The following is a 13,698-nucleotide window of genomic DNA, read 5'->3' on the forward strand; positions in this document are numbered from 1 at the left end:
AAGGAGTTATGAAGAGAATTATAAAGAGTTAATTGTGCAAGAGGTCAATTTACAATGTAGATTTCACCATGTATCAAATTTTATTGAGGTTTTGCATGCATTTAGCAATATTGGCACATTGCACAAGCCTACCCTTGTCCCCCAACTCCTTCATTCAACAACTCCTGTACCTCCCAGATTTTACGTCTGGGGTCACACAAAGCTTGAGGCATTAAAATGGGGTCACACCAGTTGTTAAAACCTTGGGAAGCATTGCTCCTGGCAGGTTGCACCTGTGCTTATACTGGAGGGAGGCGGAGACCATCAATCCTAAGTAGTGCCTACAACTTTAATGGATTGTCTACATATCCAAGTCCAAAGATGTGCAGGTTAGGTGGATTGGGCATGATCAATGCGTGGGGTTATGGGGATAGGGCGGGGGGGGGGGGGGTGCTCTTTTGCAATGTCGGTGCAGGCTCGATGGGCCAATTGGCCTCCTTTCGCACTGTAGGGATTCTGTGGATTTTATGGATGCGGATCTTTTCCGTGTCACGAGTAACAGTGCTACCTGTAGGTCTCCACTTTAGCATTGTGAGCACTTTGTCAGAATTCCTTCCCTCACAGCAGCTTCCTCTTTGATAGCAAGGTGCGGCCCTTTAAGATTGGTTACTTTGCTGGAATTCCTATTCTCTAGCTCACTGTGTTACGGTCCAAGCTGCCTGGTCAAACTTTGAATGTGCTTGTTCAGAAACCCCAGCACAGACCCCCCACCCCCCCCCCCCCCGCATCTGTCAACACAGGCAAAAGTTACCACAGGCCAACTCAAAGTCACTGCTGCCAGTACCTGAGTGTGGGGGCTCCTGAATGTCCAGAGTGATTGTGTTGGGATTATTACTTACACTGCTGTTTCATCACCACTGCAACCCCCGCTCTATTTCCTTACAACCCCCCCCCCCCCCCCCCCGCCGCACTTATCATGTACATAATCTAAACGGCAAAGGAAACCAGCAATTTTGATAATAACTTAAATCGGCTTTACTGGCATTTATTCCTGGTGTTGCTAGTCCCCTCCTTCAAATGTCAAGCTTTTGTATTGTGGTGAGTTGGATAGAAAATAAAATGATTGTATTGTGCTGAAATGTTTCTGGAAAAGTAGTACATTAATCCTGATGGTTTGCACGTTTTACACAGAGTCGGCATTTGTTGCCTAGCCTAAGTTGCATTTCAGGCAGATAAAAATTCATTAAGAATCCAGAATCAGAATGTTGCTACAAATAATTTTAAGGTGTTATTCACATGATCGTATATATTTGTATGTGGATGTGAGTATTTTCTTATCCTCAGAGTGATAGGGGCTGGTTTAGCTCACTGGGCTAAATCGCTGGCTTTTAAAGCAGGCCAGCAGCATGGTTCGATTCCCGTACCAGCCTCCCCGGACAGGCGCTGGAATGTGGCGACTAGGGGCTTTTCACAGTGACTTCATTGAAGCCTACTCGTGACAATAAGCAATTTTCATTTAATTTTTTCCTTTAAATACACCAGCAGCAAGCTTTTGTATTTTAAAATGAAGTAGGTTAGTTTATTTCTCAAACACTTTCCCCAGAGATTAACAAAGACGTGGAACGCTACCACCAAGAAAGCACAACAGCCGCTATACTTCCTTAGGAAACTAAGGAAATTCAGCATGTCCACATTAACCCTTACTAACTTTTACAGATGCACCATAGAAAGCATCCTATCTGGCTGCATCACAGACTGGTATGGCAACTGCTCGGCCCAGGACCGCAAGAAACTTCAGAGTCGTGAACACCGCCCAGTCCATCACACAAATCTGCCTCCCATCCATTGACTCCATCTACACCTCCTGCTGCCTGGGGAAAGTGGGCAGCATAATCAAAGACCCCCCCCCCCACCCGGCTTACTCACTCTTCCAACTTCTTCCATCGGGCAGGAGATACAGAAGTCTGAGAACACGCACGAACAGACTCAAAAACAGCTTCTTCCCCACTGTCACCAGACTCCTAAATGACCCTCTTATTGACTGACCTCATTAACACTACACCCCGTATGCTTCACCCAATTTCCGGAGTTATGTAGTTACATTGTATACCTTGTGTTGCCCTATTATGTGTTTTCTTTTATTCCCTTTTCTTCCCATGTACTTAATGATCTGTTGAGCTGCTCGCGGAAAAATACATTTCACTGTACCTCGGTACACGTGACGATAAACAAATCCAATCCATCCAATCCAACAGGCCCGCTCAGTCCCGCTGAAAGTCAATGGACCTTTGGCTGGGCCGTCGAAACTCCCACGGCGGGTCGGTCCCACCATGAAGGGGCCAGAAAATCTCGGCCATGATGTCTCACTCACACGACTCACCCCACACGATCATACACTGAACTAGATTCCGTTTAAGATTAAATAATCATTATGAAAATGGAATTTAACTAAATCTCTCTAGTTTCTGAATTGAATTATTAACTTTGCTGGTGAAGTGCAGGCCTCAGGAATGCAGGCTGAATAGCGTTTATTTTATTCATTCATGTGAGTGTCGCTGGCTGGGCCGACATTTATTGCCCATCCCTGAAGAGTCAACCACATTGCTGTGGGTCTGGAGTCTCATGTAGACCAGACAGGTAAGGGCGACTGATTTCCTTCCCTAAAGGACATTGATGAACCAGATTGTTTTTATTTCCTTCAGAATATTGTCGGTAGTTACATTGCCTGATTGGCTGCGACACTATGGCGATGTTGGGCCCATCCTTACCTCCTCTCTCCCCCTCGCCCCGATGGAGACGGAGAGTGGCGGAGGCCCCGGGAGAATGCCGGGTCAGGGGCACTAAGGATATGCCAATGGCGCTCACTGTGCGCGTGGAGTGGAACGCATTGACGCCGCTGCCACGACAACGGAGAATTGCGGTATGGTGGGAAACCGGCACCCGCCACGATTTCAGCATCAAATCCAATTCTCCGCCCAATCACGTTTCGTGATTCTGGCTTCAGCCATCGGAGAATTGTACCCATGGTGAAGTTAGCTGTCTGCAAAGGTATTGCAATCTCCATGGCACAGATTTCCTTAACCCCATCTTTATTTTGAATGTCATTGTGTAGCCGTGGGCCTGGAATCTCCGTTCCGGCGCCCACGTGCTCCCGCCAATGGAGAATCGCTACTGGACTCTGCTGGCACTCAGAGCGGGGCCCAGGTGTGAGTCTCCCTCCTTCACCATGCTAATTTATGCATGGGGGAGAGCTCGCCGGATTCCATTGGAATATCGGTATTAGGCTGCCATTTTGAGCGGGTGGCTCAATACCGAGGTCCAGCAGCAGGCCCCTCTCCCACCACATGCAAATCCAGGACCCCCTTCAGTTATGTGCTTTCACTTCCTCTTTTTCACAGCCGAAAGCACTTTGCGCCTTTTGATGTGGTGAGGAGTTCTTAATCATGAAAAAAGTATTCAGAAACATTGTGGTTAGCGATGTGCGATCAATAACTCCTGAAACGAAGGAGTAGTCCGAATTGAAGCCTTTAACCAACAAGATGTTTCCCCAGCAGCTCGAGTACAGAAAGAAGGTTGGCTGCTGGGAAACACGGGTTCTTATACCCCGCCACATTGGGCGGAGCTACCTTACATCCCGACCAATGAAATGCAAACATTTGGGCCAATGAGCAGCAAGCCTTCTCCACCAATGGTAGCTCACACTCCCAGGTACCATAGTACATCTAGTCATACTACCACAGTTAGTAACAAAGCAGGGAAACTGTGATGAATTCAAACAAATCCATCAAGCACCAGCCTCTGGAGTAATAAAACTGTCAATCACAGGCTAATGCAATTTATTGCTGTGTGAAATTGAATGGAAAAGTTGCATTTCAAATAGATTTGAAGCCCTTTGAAGTGTACTTGACTTTCAAGGAAGCCTCTGACACTTGTGACAGCTGCTGCTTTAAACACTTTTGTCTGCAGCAGACCTTAGGAAAGGGTAAATAAAAATGCAATGATTATTCACGCCACTGCCTATATCGCTCGTCTGATGATGGCTGACTGATGGGGGTCCCTGATCGGGGGGTCTTTTTTAAAAATGTATTTTATTCCAAACGTATACAAAAGGTTACAAAACATTAACAATTTGGGGAACAAATCCCCAACACACCACTATACAGTTTGTACAAATGTTTCCCTTTTTCACTCCCCCTCCTTCTGTCCCTCACCCCCCCCATGATGAACAGCTCCTGAAACACGGACACAAACACCCCTCAATTGCCTCGAGGCCCTCCACTGAACCCCTTAATTCATAATCTTTTCCAACCGAAGAATGCCAGTTGAGACCCCAGCCGAGCCCCCACCCCCAGTGGCGTTGCTGACCGCCGAGCAATCAGAATTGTTCACCAATCAGAGAGGTGAAGGCCTCAACATCGCCCTTCCTCCCCTCCATCAGCTTCAGCTTCCCCGATATCACAAATATCGCCACCAATGGGTCCTGCTCAATGTCCTCCCCCACTATCCTTGGCAATGCCACAAACACTCCCGCCCAAAATCTCCCCAACTTTTCGCAGTCCCAGAACATATGAACATGATTGGCTGGTCGGGGGGTCTGATCGAGAGGTCTGATCGGGGGGTCTGATCGGGGGGGTCTGATGGGGGGGTCTGATGGGGGGTCTGATCGGGGGGGCCTGATGGGGGGGTCTAATCGGGGGGTCTGATGGGGGGGTCTGAATGGGGGGGTCTGATGGGGAGTCTGCTGGGGAGTCTGATCGGGGGGTCTGATGGAAGATTTGGTGAGTGGGGTTGGTGGGTGGGGCTGCGGGCCACCTTCATGCATGTGTGCTGTGGGGATGTGACCCTTTATCCCCATAGTGGGATGCAAATGCCCCTACTTGTCAGTGGCGGGGGGGGGGGGGGGGGGAGGGCATGATTGCATTATGGGGAGCCATCTGATGGACTTTGGAGGCATCCCAATTATGCACTGACCCCCTTGACCAACCTCGGGGTCCCACTTGGACCCAGGGCCCCACTTGGACAAACGTGCACCAAAGCGCACCTGGAGGATTTCCTGCTATGGGTGTTAGTGCATAACTGGGGTGGGGGGGGGGGGGGGGGGGGTGGAGACCCGGGCTTCCAGCCATGGAAATGGCTGCAAATCCTCCCGCCGGGCGGGGAAGGTAATGCACTGAGGCAGTCAGCAGGGGATCGGAGGATCACAACGGGTTGGGTGCCAAACCCAATTTCCCCCGACATTCCATTCCTTGCCCAATCAGGAACGCCGTTACCGGGCAATGAAGAATCCAACCTGTGTTGTCATCAAGCAGGATAAGAAGAATATTTAATTATTCCCACAGACAGCAAATCAGAAGTAAAAGAAGACTTGTTTTACTTTGAGATGTTGAATCCCCGCCTCACGTGACTGTGTGGAGTTTGACACTTGCTCTCCGTGTCTGCGTGGGTTTCCTCCGGGTGCTCCGGTTTCCTCCCACAGCCCAAAGATGTGCAGGTTAGGTGGATTGGCCATGCTAAATTGCCCCTTAGTGTTCAAGGATGTGCAGGTTAGGTGGATTGGCCATGCTAAATTGCCCCTTAGTGTTCAAGGATGTGCAGGTTAGGTGGATTGGTCATGCTAAATTACCCCTGTGTGTCCAAAAGGTTAGGTGGGGTTACTGGGTTAGGGGATAGGGTGGAGGTGTGGGCTTAAGTAGGGTGCTCTTTCCATCGCAGATTCGATGGGCCGAATGGCCTCCTTCTGCACCGAGGGATTCTATGATTCTATGTGTCCAAATGAGACATATACCGATATGCCAATATTACAGGCATTTCAAAATGAGACATTATTCTCTGTAGTGTCGAAGTAATTGAGGTTCCGTTACTCCTGTAATTTCATTGTGCTGTTACGTCCATTTTAACTGGTGACAGGTTGAATGCCCAGTCCAATTATTGGTGGAAAGTTGGAATAACGTTCACTGTTGAACCAGGATCCGGCTTGCCAACCATAGGATGGGGGGAGGGGTGGGGTTCATCTGGGGCTGACGTGCTGCTCTTGGAATGCTTTGTGCAATTGCCCTGCCCGTGTCCTCTAGCCCACTGTGATAGGGTCAGAGCAACAAAGGACACCATGAGTCACGCAAGAGCTGTGTCAGGGCAGTTCAACAAGAGAATACAAACTGTGCAGGAGTGGAAAATGATAGCCCGTGTCCACAGCAGCCTGGAGGTCGGTTTGTGTTGAATTGGAAAGTAATGGTAATTGAGTTATGTGATTAAGTGTTGAAATGGTTCCAATTGACATCAACTAGTTGGTGATCTTTATACACATTTTTAAACCTGCTGTGAACCACAGATATTTAAGCTGTTTTTTTTATAATTCGCTGACTTGCTGAGGCCTGCACAGCAGTGTCCGTTGAGACTAATTTTGTATTGTTCCGTGCGAGTAGTCAAATAACACTAATGTAGCCAATTCTGACTTTAAACCCTGTTTCAATGTCATGAAGAATGGAGGGTAAGCCTCTCTTTTATGAGGATATTATGGGGCGGCACGGTGGCAGAGTGGTTAGCACAGCTGCCTCACAGTGCCAGGGATCCAGCTGCCACTCACGTGACTGTGTGGAGTTTGCACGTTTTCCCCGTGCCTGCGTGGGTTTCCTCCGGTTCTCCGGTTTCCTCCCACAGTTCAAAGATGCGCGGGTTAGGTGGATTGGCCATGCTAAATTGCCCCTTCCTGTCCAAAGATACGAAGGTTAGGTTATGGGGTTATTGGGATCGGGTGGAGGAGTGAGCTTGGGAGAAGTGCCCTTTCAGAAGTGATGCACAATCAATTGTGCAAAGACTAAGGTTGGATACAACTGTGGCTTTATTGCAGTAAGATGTGTGGCCTCCCACAGCAGCTGGCGAAATGGCTGCTGAATAGAGGACACGCTCCTCCTACTGGGCGGAGCCAGCAGGCAGGGGCTACCGGCGAACCTGTAGTACAGGTCCTACCATTCATCACCTAATACAGGTGTAACAGTGGTTTAGCACATTCACCCCCGTTAAAAATGAGTCCGGCGGGGGTGGTGGAGAACTATATACGGTAGTGAATTTATGTACAGTGTTTTATCAGGGGGAAAAAAATGTCCTTTGGAAGTCCGGTGCCAGTTAGAGATTCAACCGGTCTGGTGCTTTGACATTCCGCTGGGAGCGACGTAGCGGTGGCGGTGATGTCGATGCTGGCCTGATGTTGGATGACTCCGGGAGCATGCCAAAATCCTCTTCATCCTCTGGCATGGGCAGGGGAAGGAGGGATGGTCCTGGCGGGGTTAATGTTTGGAGCGCCGGGGGAGGGAAGGATGGTGCCTGGCCGGGGAAGTGTGTATGGGTGGAACCTGCTGGTGCCAGGTCCTTGAGGGACACAGTATCTTGGCGGCCGTCGGGGAACGCCACATAGGCATACTGGGGGTTGGCATGGAGAAAGTGTACCCTGTCCACCAACGGGTCCGCCTTGTGGAGTCGGACATGCCGACGGAGCAGGACCGGTCCTGGAGCTGCGAGCCAAGTCGGGAGCGACACCCCAGATGTGGACTTCCTGGGGAAGGCAAAAAGACGCTCATGGGGTGTGTTATTCGTAGCGGTGCACAGTAATGACCGGATGGAGTGTAGTGCATCAGGGTGGACCTCCTGCCAGCGAGAGGCTGGGAGATTCCTGGACCATGGGGCCAGCTGGACGGCCCTCCATACCGTCCCGTTCTCCCTCTGTACCTGCCCATTTCCCCTGGTCGTCCTGCTGGAGGCGATACCCCTGCTGAGCAGGAATTGACGCAGCTCATCACTCATGAGGATCCCCTGTCACTGTGGATGTAAGCGGGGAAACCGAACAGAGTGAAGATAGTGTTTAGGGCTTTGATGACGGTGGCAGACGTCATATCAGGGAATGGGCTGGCAAAGAGGAATCTGGAGTACTCATCGACCATTAACGATTACCACTTGGACTCTCCAGGGGCTGTTGCTGGCCTCGATGATGCCTTCCCGAAGCAACCGCTGGACCTCAGACCTGATGAAGGTCTTGTCCTGGGTGCTGTACCGTCTGGTCCTTGTGGCAACGGGTTTGCAATCCTGAGTTAGATTGGCAAAGAGGGAGGGTGGGTCGACCTTTAGGGTCGCGAGGCCGCACACAGTGAGGAGTGGTAGGGGTCCGCCGAAATTCAGGGTAAGGCTCTGGAGATTGCACTGAAAGTCCAGGCCTAGTAGTAGTGCAGCGCAGATATTAGGAAGGACGTAGAGGCGGAAGCCGCTGAATTCTATGCCCTGGACCGTGAGAGTGACCATGCAGAACCCCCGGAAGGCGACGGAATGGGATCCGGAGGCCAGGGAGATTCTTTGACTGGCGGGGTGGACCGCGAGGGAGCAGCGCCTTACCGTATCCGGGTGGATGAAGCTTTCGGTGCTCCCGGAGTCCAGCAGGCAAGAGGTCACATGACCGTTGATTCTCACACTGGCCGAAGCGGTGGTCAGGTTGAGCGGGACGAGACTGTTTGATCGTCACTGAGGCGAGCTGCGGTCGGTCGTCACTGGCATCAGAAGATGGAGAGCGTGGGGGGCCCAGGTCCTGGAATGCTGTCGGCGTCCATGACCCGTGGGGAAGACAAGATTGCGGCACCTGAAGATCCTGCGGGGACAAAATGCGGTGCCCATGGGCCGCACGTTGCGGGGGCTGGACAAGATGGCGGCGCCGATGGGCCGCACGTGGACTGACGGGGGGGAAGATGGCGGCGCCCACTGGCTGCGTGTGGTCCAGGGAGGTGAAGATGGCGGCGCCCACTGGCCATGCGTGGCCCTGGGAGGTGAAGATTGCAGGGCCCACTGGCCATGCGTGGCCCTGGGAGGTGAAGATGGCGGGGCCCACTGGCCATGCGTGGCCCTGGGAGGTGAAGATGGCGGCGCCCACTGGCTGCGCGTGGTCCAGGACAAAGATGGCGGCGCCCATTGTGTGTAGGTCAGGTGAGCGATAGCAGCGACTACGCGGGCCTGGCACACCGCGGCGAAGTGCCCCTTTTTGCCGGAAGCCTTGCAAATGACAGTGCGGGCCGGGCAGCATTGGCGGGGGTGCTTCTGCTGGCCGCAGAAGTAACATCGGGGACCTCCGGGGTGCGTGAGTTGGCGTGTTGTGCAGGCGTACTGGCTGTGGGGTCCGCGAGGGATAGGTGGGGTGGGCCGCGTGGCGGGAGGGGTAGGCCTGAGCATTACGTGAGGGGACCGTCATGGAGAGTGCTAGCTTTTTAGTCTCAGCTAGGTCGAGCGTGGCCCCTTCTAGCAGTCTTTGGCGTATGAGGTCCGACCCAATCCCCGTTACAAACGCATCGTGCATAAGATGGTTGGAATGTTCAGTGGCCGTAACAGCCTGACAGCCACAGTCCCGGATGAGTGGGATTAGGGCCCGCCAGAAGTCTTCCATGGACTCACCAGGGAGTTGAGAACGAGTGGCGAGTACGTGCCTGGCGAAGAGTGTGTTTGTTTTCTGTGTGTAGTTTTCTTTGATGAGCGCCATGGCGTCTGCGTAGTTCGGGGCGTCCTGGATCAGCGGAAACACGTTGGAGCTCAACCTTAACTACAGGATCTGTATCTTCTGAGCCTCTGTCAGAGGGGTGGTCGCTGAGTTGATATAGGCCTCGAAGCAAGCTAGCCAGTGATTAAAGTTCTTTTTGGCGTCGCTTGATTGCGGATCCAGCTGCAGGTGATGTGGTTTGATTCGGAGGTCCTTCTTTTAGAAAATCTTACTGCAATAATTGATGCACGATCAATTGTACAAAGACTAAGGTTGGATACAACTGTGGCTTTATTGCAGCAAGATGTGTGGCCTCCCACAGCAGCTGGCAAAATGGCTGCTGAATAGAGGGCATGCCTATTTATACTCCTCCTACTGGGCGGAGCCAGCAGGCAGGGGCTACCGGCAAACCTGTAGTACAGGTCCTACCTTACATCTAATACAGGTGTAATAGTGGTTTACCACAAGACGGTTGGTTCAGCCTCGATGGGCTGAATGGCCTCCTTCTGCACTGTAAGTACTCTATAATTCTATGATTAAAATGGTCCCTTCATTGATGATTCCAATACCACCAAAGCGTGACCTTCATTTATATCTTTACTCCATGTGGGTGGCAAGGTGGGGCAATGGTTAGCACTGCTGCCTCACAGCGCCGAGGACCCGGGTTCGATCCCGGCTCCGGGTCACTGTCTGTGTGGAGTTTGCACATTCTCCCCGTGTTTGCGTGGGGTTCGCCCTCACAACCCAAAGATGTGCAAGGTAAATGGATTGGCCGCGCTAAATTGCCCCTTAATTGGAAAAAAAAAGAATTGGATACTCCAAATTTCTGAGTAATCCCCCTAACGTGTCCAAGGATCAAGATGAATACTTCGCTGAATGAATACTCATTCTCAATGCCCATGGATGAGAAAGCATGGGTGGGATTCTCCGTCCTGCCAGCCACATTTCCCTGCGTGATGCATGCGCCCGCTGGCAGCGCGATTGTCTGTTCCCGCAGCCGGCCAATGGGGTTTCCCATTGTGGCCACCCCAATGCCATCGCGAAACCCGTGGGCGTGGGTGCGCTGCTGGCGAAGCGGAGGATCCTGCATGTACATTTTTCAATTTGAGAGAAAATGAGAGAAGTGGGAAAGAGTGACTGGGAGTGTGAATGAGACGGACGTTAGAGATCTGAGAGGGGAGAATTTGAGAGAGACTGGGGAGGGGGGTGGGTTGTGTAACAGAGAGTGGGGGGGGGGGGGAATGGAGCTAGATTGGAAATGTACAATCCAGCTTTCAAATAAATAGTTGGAAGCAACACATGCCAAAAAGATAGGTTTCAAAATTTCCTGAGAGAGAGGGGCCACTTGGAGGTAAAATGACAACATCAGTGTGGTAGTATGACTAGAGGTATTACGGTACCTAGCAATGCCGAGACACCATTGGTGGAGAAGGCTCGCTGCTCATTGGCCCGATGGTATGTCACACTAGTCACCCATTGGTTAGAGTTGTAAGGTAGCTCCGCCCAGTAAGGCAGGGTATAAGAACTCGTGTATTCCCCACAGCTGCCTTTCTGTACCTGAGCTGCTGGGAAACATCTTGTCTATTAAAGCCTTCAATTCGGACTACAACCTCGCTTCTGTGGTCAATTGTTAGTGCATCAAACGGTGTGAGCATACTATGAGCATACTGTATCTAAAACCTGTGGCCATTTGTCAGTATACATTTCTTTTGGCAATGTCGATCAATAGGAAAATAAATCGGAGTCTATGTAGTTCCTTCTTCGCCATGTCCAAAAGCAAGGGTTTATGGTACTTGATTAGATTCCATTGACAGCTCCACTGCTCTGCCAGTCGAATACTATTCCGTCTGGTGGGGCACTCCAGAACAAGGAGCCACAATCTCACAAGTTAAAGCTGGACCATTTAGGAGTAAAACTAGGAAGCAAATTTGCCATGCAGACAATGGTGGAAACGTGAAACCCTCCCCTGAGACTTTAGCTGATACAGGTTTAACCACAAGGCTTCTTTGTCGGAGCTTCATCGATAGCTGAGCATTCCTTCTGTAAGTGTTATCAAATGGCTGTTCTTACTTTAAAGTGTATTCCACAAAATAATAGAATTCAAAGGCAAATATTTATTGGCTTTTTTAGGAATTCAGTACATAATGTTGATTAAGTATATAATGATATCTATCATTCCCAAAGATTTCCTGGCAGCCATTGACAATATGTTTACTGGCAGCCATTGACAATAATAATTAGATGTATACTTGAGAGTCAAAGTCACAGGCTTCGAGCTGTTGAATTCTGAGGTTTCTAATCTAATCTCCTTTTTACACCTTTGTATCTCTCTGGTTATGAGAAAATTCATTTGTTGCAAAGTATCACTTCATCAAATAGGGAGAAAAGGAAGCAAAAATACCTGAGGATCGCTTTCAGCGGCCAATTCCTCAGCCGTGTTGATGGAAGCAATGGAGCTGATCATTCTTGCAGTCTAATATCTTTGGATTACAATGCATGGCATAAAAAGAACCATTTTGGGGGGAAAAGAAGAAATAAGAGTATTGCCCTCCCAGGTTCAGGAAAAAAAAGCCCCTTTAAAGTTTCATGATGCTCCATGTGATAATTGTTTCATTCATATTTATTTTGAGCATTGCTGATATTATAGTAAAATATGATAGGCCAATGTTACAGATCGGGTGATGTGAGGCAGCCAGTATAAAGCTACTTCTCACTGAGGGTGTGGAAATCTGTAGTTTCCATTCTGCATCGCGAGGGAGGGGGGTCACATTTAGTTGACTTCAAGCTGGTCTGAATGATGTGGCTGCAAGGGTCTGTCAGAGGCGGGGTATTCTCTGAGGAGTGACTCACATGCTGACTCATCAAAGCCTTTCCACCCTCAGCAAGCCACAAGTTTGATTGAGATGGAACACTCTCCACTTGCTAGGATGAGTGCAGTTCCAACAACACTCATCAAGCTCGATGCCATCCAGCACAAAGCAGCCTGCCTGATTGGTACCCCCTCCACCAACTTAAACATTCACTCCCTCCACCACCAACGCACAGTGGCAGCAGTGTGTCCCATCTACAAGATGCGCTGCAGCAATTCCGCAAAGTTCCTTTAACAGCACGTTCCAAACCCATTGGCCTTTACTGCCAAGAATGAAAAAGATCGCAGATACGAGGAAACATCATCGCCTCCAAGTCTGTGTGGCGCACGGGAATCAATGTCTTACCCCCTGTGGTATATTCTCCAGCGGCAGAGGTAGTCCACTATTGGTCAGCAGCAGGATCGTCCATCAATGTCTGGTGGGCAAAGAAGTGGCAAATGGAATACAATGTGGAAAAGTGTGAGGTGTTGCACTTGGAAGGGGAAATGGAGGCATAGACTATTTTCTAAATGGGAAGATGCCTAAGAAATCAGAAGCACAAAGGGACTTGGGAGTCCTTGTTCATGATTCTCTTAAGGTTAATGTGCAGGTTCAGTCAGCAGTTAGGAAGGCAAATGCAATGTTAACATTCATGTCAAGAGGGCTAGAATACAAGACCAGGGATGTACTTCTGAGGCTGTATGAGGTCAGACCCCATTTGGAGTATTGTGAGCAGTTTTGGGCCCTGTATCTAAGGAAGGATGTGCTGGCCTTGGAAAGGGTCCAGAGGAGGTTCACAAGAATGATCCCTGGAATGAAGAGCTTGTCGTATGAGGAACGGTTGAGGACTCTGGGTCTGTACTCGTTGGAGTTTAGAAGGATGAGAGGGGATCTTATTGAAACTTACAGGATACTGTGTGGCCTGGATAGAGTGGACGTGGAGAGGATGTTTCCATTTGAAGGAAAAACCAGAAGCAGAGGACACAATCTCAGACTAAAAGGATGATCCTTTAAAACAGAGATGAGGAGGAATTTCTTCAGCTAGAGGGTGATGAATCTGTGGAACTCTTTGCCGCAGAAGGCTGTGGAGGCCAAATCACTGAGTGTCTTTAAGACAGAGATAGATAGGTTTGTGCTTAATAAGGGGATCAGGGGTTTTTGGGGGAAGGCAGGAGAATGGGAATGAGAAAAATATCAGCCATGATCGAATGGCGGAGCAGACCCGATGGGCCTTGTGGCCTAATTCTGCTCCTATGTCTTATGGTCTCATGGTTTTATGGGTTTTTCACACCCCTCACCTTCTGCCGCTGGGGAACGCACGGCGGCGGTGGTGGTGGTGGTGGTGGTGGTGGTGGTGGGGGGGGG

The sequence above is a fragment of the Scyliorhinus canicula genome, chromosome 4, assembly GCF_902713615.1.
Source record: "Scyliorhinus canicula chromosome 4, sScyCan1.1, whole genome shotgun sequence".
NCBI lineage: Eukaryota > Metazoa > Chordata > Chondrichthyes > Carcharhiniformes > Scyliorhinidae > Scyliorhinus > Scyliorhinus canicula.